General features: G+C 40.1%; 1 pseudogene; it reads left to right on the top strand.

Annotated features, from left to right (window-relative positions):
• The first annotated feature begins 635 nt into the window (after positions 1-635).
• LOC124552501 lies at positions 636-753 on the top strand (annotated as a pseudogene).
• The last annotated feature ends 7,795 nt before the right edge of the window (positions 754-8,548 follow it).

Below are 8,548 nucleotides of genomic sequence, written 5' to 3'. Positions count from 1 at the left end.
TCAATTATCCATGGTGACAAGTATTGCCTGAAATTTGATATTCTTGGTATTCTCTTGAGGCTGTGTATCTCGGAATATAGAATTCCTTAACGATTCTCGAAATGGAATGTCCCATGCGCCTAGAACCAACTACGATTCCGCTTTCAGGGTCTGTTAATTTCCATCGTGCGGCCATAATCACGTCGAAAATATTTTCACATGGGTCACCTGGGTACAAAAGGTACCCCCGCCACTGAAATACCTGTTTATACCTTGTGCACGCAGTTCTACCGCTATCTGTATATTTGCATATCACTGTCGCTTGACTTGCCTTCTCAGTGTATTTATCCATACGACGAGTATTCCATCTTGTTGTGTGCAATGTGATACCTTTATTCTCAGAACTATATCTAGTGACTGTTACTGGTAATAACACATTGATGACTAAGTGCAGAAGGGTTCAATAGCGTTCAATACATGCACTGCCTAGTATGAAAGAGAAAAATAAATTTTGCAGCGTAACATACGTTTTCAGTATTGGTACCTTCCTAAGGTTCTCATACGTCTTCACAATTATCCGAAAAAATCCTTTAGCAGTAACTGACAATCTTTTACGTTTGCCGATACATTATTTATTTTCTAGTGTAGTTAATAACGCCAACGGCCTTGCTGCAGTGGTAACACCGGCTCCCGTCTGATCACCGAAGTTAAGCGCTGTCGGGCTGGGCTAGCACTTGCATGGGTGACCATCCGGTCTGCCGAGCGCTGTTGGCAAGCTGGGTGCACTCAGCCCTTGTGAGGCAAACTGAGGAGCTAGTTGACTGAGAAGTAGCGGCTCCGGTCTCGTAAACTGACATACGGCCGGGAGAGCCGTGTGCTCACCCCATGCCGCTCCGTATCCGCATCCAGTGACGTCTGTGGGCTGAGGATGACACGGCGGCCAGTCGGTACCTTTGGGCCTTCATGGCCTGTTCGGGAGGAGTTTTTCTGTATAGGCTGCAGATCATTCGTGGCAGGCCATTCCTTCATTCAGTCGTGGTCTTACTTGTCTGTGAGGACATCAGAAGTTTTGAAGCAGTTGATCAGCAGCAATACAGCAGTCTGTCTTCCGCGTGTTCATCGCATACACCTTTTCACCCACTATCCCATTCTTAGATGTCATTGGTATTGATAATTATTGCTGTGGCCAATATCTCTCATAGCCTCAGAAATTAATCTCAGATTGCAAAAATAAGGTGCAGGACGTACATAGAAAAGTTAACCCTGAGATTGTTCGTAAATCGAACCGAAAGTTCCGCTAATCACAATCACTGATATTTCTCAGTAACATGTCTCGTTTCATTCATCAATAGAAAACAACTATTTCAAAATAAGACCTGGTAAAATTAACTAAACACGCTACACGACGACATTCAGCGTTTACCTACCACTGCACAGCAACTTCAGAGTACACAATAACGAAACGATTTGTACAGTGATAGCTACAGATATCTTCGAGCAAAAGCGTGTTTTGAGTTACTCATTCACTGCGAATTTTCATTTAATCCACTGGTTTTGACAGACCACAATAAAAATACAAAAAATATACCTCTACGCTGTCATGTCGCCCACAGCAGGGACAGACGACAGACAAAAACGTGAGAAATATATATCACACGAAAAATGACGCTCCACTGACTCATTTTTTTAGGACGTTGGGGTTAATTAAGTCCGAGCTATACGCTAAGTCAGCTGTTGCAAAATATTATTGCCTACTTCCGGAAACCTTTTGACGAAACATTGAACAGTTTTCACCATATCGCCACAAGTAGAGAATCGAAGTACTGCTTGAAATGTCTAATTCGCGTTTGGTAGAAACTTAACTGAAGTGAAACCAGTAACCCAGGAACCTGTGTATTCGAAACTGCCTCTTTGGCTGAAGAAAGAAATCATTATCACAGGCAAATGTGTATAGAGACTTTTTTAACGTTGATTATTTTCAGTTTTGTTAAATCACTCGTAAATTCCACCGTATAATCTGCATGATACGTGAAGTGGTATAGTATGTTGTTATTTACGTGTCTGTACTGATTTTAATCCGCTTGAAGTCTTTGTAGAGCTTGTTTCTGGTGCTGCCGTTATGTTCATGGCTGTCACTGTTTATTTCTTTTTTGAGAAAAGAGAAGTATTAGTCATAACAAAGGACGTTAATTAGTATCTAATGTGAAACAAATGACAAAATGCCAAGTTATTTTGAAGATGTCTTTGCAACATGTTAAAGGTTAGCAGGAATACAATTTTATAATACGCTTTTGTACTCTAGAAATACTGTCTCTTTGGGTTGAGTTTCCCCAAAAAATGATCCATAAATCATTAGTGAATGGAAACATGTACAATAAACTAGTTTCTACAGTTTTAAATCACCTATGGCAGTAATCACGCGTACTGCAAACAAGCTGAACCAAAGAACTTCATTAATAGTAGGCAGTGGGTTATTCATGTATTTCATTGATTAAGACAATTATTGTGTTAGCTTGTAGAGGTCTACGCGAAGTACTGAAATGAATTTTATCAAAATTTAAATGATAATCTATTTGTCTTGAAATATCCGCTTGGTTTTCTAATATTTCATTAGCTGGCTTTTCAAAAAGAGGACTGGTTCTCCTTTTTATTGTTATACTATTACCATCAGATTTAAAAGAATACGATTAAAATGACAGCTTTTCGATCCTCATGGTGGAGCTCAGATTCCATCCCAAACCAGGTTCCTGTACTGATGGTTTAGCAAGATTACGATTGATATCCGATTGTGTTTCACTGTCTAATAGTTTGAAGCATGTGATGAGGAGGAAGTCAAGGCTGTAGATTCAGCTAAATACTTATTATTACAATTATGGATAACTTAAGTTGGAACAATCACATAGATAATTCACATCAGATGGGACTGACGAAGGACATCGGAAAAGTTCAAAGGAGAGCAGCTCGTTTTCAATTATCACGAAATATGGGAGACAGTGTAACGGACCTGATGCGTCAATTAGGGTGGCAGTCATTAAAACGAAGGCGTTTTGCGTTGCGGCAGAATCTTCTCGCTAAATTCGGTCACCAATTTCTCCTCCAAATGCGAAAATATTCTGTTGGCTCCCACCTACATAGTGAGAAATGATCATCATGGCACAATAAGAGCAATCATAGCTCGTTTCTCCTGCACGCTGTTAGAGAATGGAACCGTAGAGAAATAGCCTCTGCCATGTACTTATTTGTGAATTGCAGAGTACTCATGTAGGTGTAGATGAAGTAGTAAACTTGCGTACCTCTGAAGGGGAAATGTGCTTTATTTCCGTGAAAGTATTGATGATATCGTAGTAACTGTAACCCTAGCACTAATTTGTAGCATGGACATAATACAGTTGAGGGTGTCATGTGGAGTGATCCTTAGCAGCCAAGTAAGGCTCAAATGAGAGTGATCCTTAACGAAGTGAACACGTTTACCCAAAACACGAGTCCATTGTAAGAAGCCCTCGCACTCTGCTTTTAACCTGGCTGGTACAAACCGATCCTTTTGTCAAGGTTTCCCTCCTAGTTTCCAGTGCCTTTCGGCTTTATCGCAGCATCACGCTGATGCTCAGCTTCCATGAAGGTGACCACACGCTCTTGCCAGAAATCTGGAAGCTCGTAATTGCCGTTAATGTACCTTTCCTGCAGGTAACTGCTGCGGCCAGACATTATTATAACAATCTCTACATAATGAGCTAATTTGTGAGTTTAACATATATCATCCCTTCATCCGCTTCAACTACTGTTATGTTCCATTCGTAAGGCGTCTTGACGTGTGTTTTTACAATCCGTATTGGCAGTATTGCTGAGCAGTCGTGATTTTAAATCTTCAGTCCATAATATTTGTGGTTTGCGCTTGTAATAGCCGATTCTAGATCGACATACGAAATTATGCATCATTGTTGCCTCCATAGTAAATAATTTAATAATAATAGTCTTCAGAATCGTTGCAACGAAAGAAACTTTCCTTTACGTAACTTCACACTTAAGTGCCCTGAATAATCCTGATCGTGACAGGTACTACTCACATTAATAGGTTCCTTGAACATAAAGCTGAAATTGGAAAATAGGTAACACAAAGTTGTTCGTGATCACTATATCTGTTTAACCTTATTAACGTTTTCATGGAACAAGCTGTGTAGACTTTCAAAACAAAAACACCTCGAGTCAAGGAAAACAGAATTACCATCCACTGTATAAGATTTGAGGATGATATTACCCTAATAACTGATAGGAGAAAACATACGCAAACTACATTTTCTAAATTTCCAACAATTCAGAAAAACGTACGACTGTAAGCAAATCCAAGTTTAGAAGGACATTTGATATTAAAACCGAAAGATATGAATAAAAACTGTTAAATCAGTTTCTAGGCATGTTAATTACAACAGAAAGAAGACGATGTGTCGAACTCACGAAAAGACTTGTAACGTGAAACATGCCTTTATTGCAAGTTAACAAATGTAAAGATGTTCACACGTAGTGTTCCCTATATGGCTGTGAAATTATTGCAAGTTAAAATGTAAAGATGTTCACATGTAGCGTTCGCTATATGGCCGTTAAAGCTGGATTCTGTTGAAACAGAAAGCGCTTAGAAGTGATAGAAATTTGTCTTTAGAATAGACTAACAATAATCAAGTAGACAGAAAGAAAATTCATTGACAATGTTTTGCAATGAGTGGATGGATCTCGAAAGCTGCTATTTAAAATAGGAAACTAAACATCTTGTATATTTAATTACACACACCAAACTTTTCTATTAAAAATATACTAGCAGCAAATATTATGGGTAAAAAACCAAGGAGGAAACAAGAACTAAATGGTAGAACTATCCAATATTACAAAATTTCAAAATTGCAAGGAAAAAATTTCAAAATTACAAGGAAATGAAGTAGACAACAGAATATAGAGAAATCGTCACGCGATATACGATTCAAGCAACATTCCTATGCAAGTAATAAAACTGTTTTGTATTTCGAAAGGAGAATCTTGATATTGTCTCTGTCAATAATAGTTGCAGATCTTACACATAAGGGAAGAAGACAGAGACTTAAACATCTTAGAAGAACTGAAGCTTTATGTTTAAAGAGCAGAACGAGTTCTTCACCGAAGCCTATTTCAACGCCAATGACGAACTGCTAACCTGAGATCTGCTGCTCCGCCTTCCTCACATCCCGCTAAACGAATACAGGGTGTCATGAATATGACAGGACCGATCATTTGTACCAAAAAAGTAAACATCAGTTCTGAAATGCATATCTTAAGAGCTATGAGCAGTTCTTCATCTTCGATATTGTGAAACAAATCTCTTCTACTGGAAGCTCTTTGATTTCCATATTTTGGGACTAGGTGGCAAGCAAAGACCTGACATTAGAAGAGATTTGTTTCACTGTATCTAAGATGAAGTGCTCAAAGTCCTTAAGGTATGCAGTTGAGAGTCTATGTTTACTCTACTTTTTTTGCTTCGAATGATCGTTCCTGTCACATCCTTGAATACTGACAGTTGCTCCTGGGACAACCTGTATACAGTGTCTGGAGACCCGACCGCCCTCTGCAGCCAGCCATGCTACGAGGAAATGCTGACCTAACAGCTAGCAGCGCGCGGTAGCCACGCCGTCCTAGGCGCCTTGCCACGGTTCGCGCGGCTCCCCCCGTCGGAGGTTCGAGTCCTCGCTTCGCCACGAGTGTGTGTGTTCTCCTTAGCGTAAGATAGTTTCAGTTAGATTAAGTAGTGTGTAAGCCTATGGACCGATGACCTCAGCAGTTTGGTCCCATAGGAACTTACCACAAATTTCCATTTTCCTAACAGCTGAGCATCATGACAAACGCATCGCCACCTATAGTCTGATTAAAATTAGCTGACGTCCGTCACTTGCCACTGCAGTGTTGCCACATCGGCTGCCGGCTACTGCTCGGATACAGGTGACGGAAACATGGCTGCTCACTTCACAAATGCTGTTAATGTGTAACGCGGAACAATGTTGGAAGCGGCCACCGCGAGGTATGTCGGAAAAGCGAGCTCCGACAACTGATTTTAAGTGACCAATGACTGAACTGCGGCAGTCGAAGCGTATTGCAGCCCTGAATTTAAACTCATGTCGTAACCTAACCACAACCTCGTGATGTGTACTCTATCTGAAAAAACACCGATCAACAGTCTGCGTCAGAACAAAAATCACGATCGCTTTGTTCAGAGCGAGTGAAGTTAACCTCTAGGGGCAAACTCAAGACGAAGAATTTCAGTTTCAGTGTTAAAAAAAAAAAAAAATAAATAAAAACACCTAATTTCTCACTATCATACACGGGTTACATGAAACTATCCTTACACTGGGTACACGAACTGCCGCATTACCAACCGATGAGCAGCCCTGTTTGGCACCTAGTTGCAGATTGTAGACGATACTGGTAGATTCCAAATGAAAAATGAATGACAGTAAGAAAAATAAGGGCAAATAACAAAGTCAGTAATATAGTGAAAGTAACGCAGCATAGTATTAGAAATAAAAAAAATTATTTAAATTAATTAACTGAATAAAAATAATAATGAAAATCTTTTGATTACATTTATAAATGTAAAAATTTCACTGTCGTCCACGAATTTCGAACTTACGACTTTCTACACGGCATGTTGATGCGCTAACCACTACGCTATGACACTACTGTATTTCATATTGATACACTCATGACTCACAACTCAGTAGCAACGCCGGCCGGAGTGGCCGAGCCGTTCTAGGCGCTACAGTCGGGAACCGCACAACCGCTATGGTCGCAGGTTCGAATCCTGCCTCGGGTATGGATGTGTGTGATGTCCTTAGGTTAGTTAGGTTTAAGTAGTTCTAAGTTCTCGGGGACTGATGACCTCAGCAGTTACATCCCAAAGTGCTCAGAGCCATTTGAACCTTTTCTTTTCCAGTAGCAACGACGAATTGGAGCCTTAAAAAATTTGTTTCTTCGTAATGTCGTGTGAAACTTTTCTGATGTAAACCGATCTCTGTGATTATTATATCTGCCTATGTGACGCTGAGTTGCGCCCTGCGCGGAAGGATCTAGTAGTGTTCGGTTAGTGCCGTGCGTGTATATCGCTAGCATCGTTAGCACCGTTATATATATATATATATATATATATATATATATATATATATATATATATATATATGTGTGTGTGTGTGTGTGTGTGTGTGGGTGTGTGCGTGTAATGTTTTATGGCTATAATGTGTAATCAAACACGAAATTAAAAGACCAGATGTAGAATTTGGGGTCCAAACACAACAAGAAAGAAAGCCAGACAAGGTGAAATATACAATTATTGTGGCAGTTTGGTAGCGGCGAACGGTTCGGGTGTGACGTTGAGCACTCTGATTGGATACAAAAAATCAGTTCCCGCTCGGCAGGCGTCAAGTATCAAGTAATTTTAATCAGACTATAGACGTCAGTGTGCACCTCGTTTTCATAATAACTAATGAACATAAATTCTACTAATTATTTTCGTGTTTTTCTACATTAACATACTTGCTTATTACTCCTATTCAATAATTTCCTTCTTTTATGCATCCACATCATCAAGTGCCTCCTCCATACTCGTTGTAAATTCTGAAACTTAAAAAGTGTTTTAAAAACATTTAAAGCTTTTTAAAAATTAAAAAATCGGACCACATTTCTATAATAAAAAAGGTTATAAAATCTGCAAGAACAGATATTCCTTTCGCAAATACAGACATCTATGAACAGACAAAGAAAGGATATCATTCGCACTACAAATACTGAACTTCTATCAACTGTTTTACCTTCAGCGAGTTTGGCATCGCAACGAAAATCGCTAGCGGTGTGTAACTGCAGGTGTGATTTCGTACTCTCTAATCATTATACAAATCCTTACTTCTATAATAAATCTTTGTTCCCTCTTTTTATTGATTGACAGTCTGAAGATAACCACTCGCTGGTCGAGGCTAGTCATGGCACTAGGAGATGCTCATGTGATTGTGCCGTGAAAAACAGAATTGACAGAGTGACTGCTGAATTATTTCCATCAGTGCCGCTAGAAGGCAACCATTTTTCATTCGACTCCTTTAACGCCTCCGCAGTGCGGTAGCATTTATTTCAACTCACAACATAGTCTTCACCGGTTGCTGAAATAAAGATCGATCTCCCTGACAAACGCACGTGTCACTGTGTTATCTGCACCCTTAATTAAGGACATGGTATACAGAACGTTGCGATGGCCGAAAAAAAAAATTGTTTAACATTCCATCCACAGAGGAGCTCGTGTCATTTTCTGATAGGATTCGAGGCAGGTGCTCATTCGGGAGGCAGTGGTCATGAATTATTATGATTAAATTGACGAAGGCACATATCTAATTAATGTTCCCGAGCCCGCCACCTGCTGACGTAACTCAGGCTTATTAATCGCTGCGGGCGACGTCGAGCGGCGCTTCCTGTCATAACACCTGCTTAAATAAATTCCTGCGTCTGCGCGCGGAGCCCTTCAGAGAGGCAGGCACTCAGTACCGATACCGGCACGGTGGCTACACTTCCT

This window comes from Schistocerca americana, chromosome 1, assembly GCF_021461395.2.
Source record: "Schistocerca americana isolate TAMUIC-IGC-003095 chromosome 1, iqSchAmer2.1, whole genome shotgun sequence".
Taxonomy (NCBI): Eukaryota; Metazoa; Arthropoda; class Insecta; order Orthoptera; family Acrididae; genus Schistocerca; species Schistocerca americana.
This window is presented reverse-complemented; position numbering and strand designations above follow the sequence as displayed.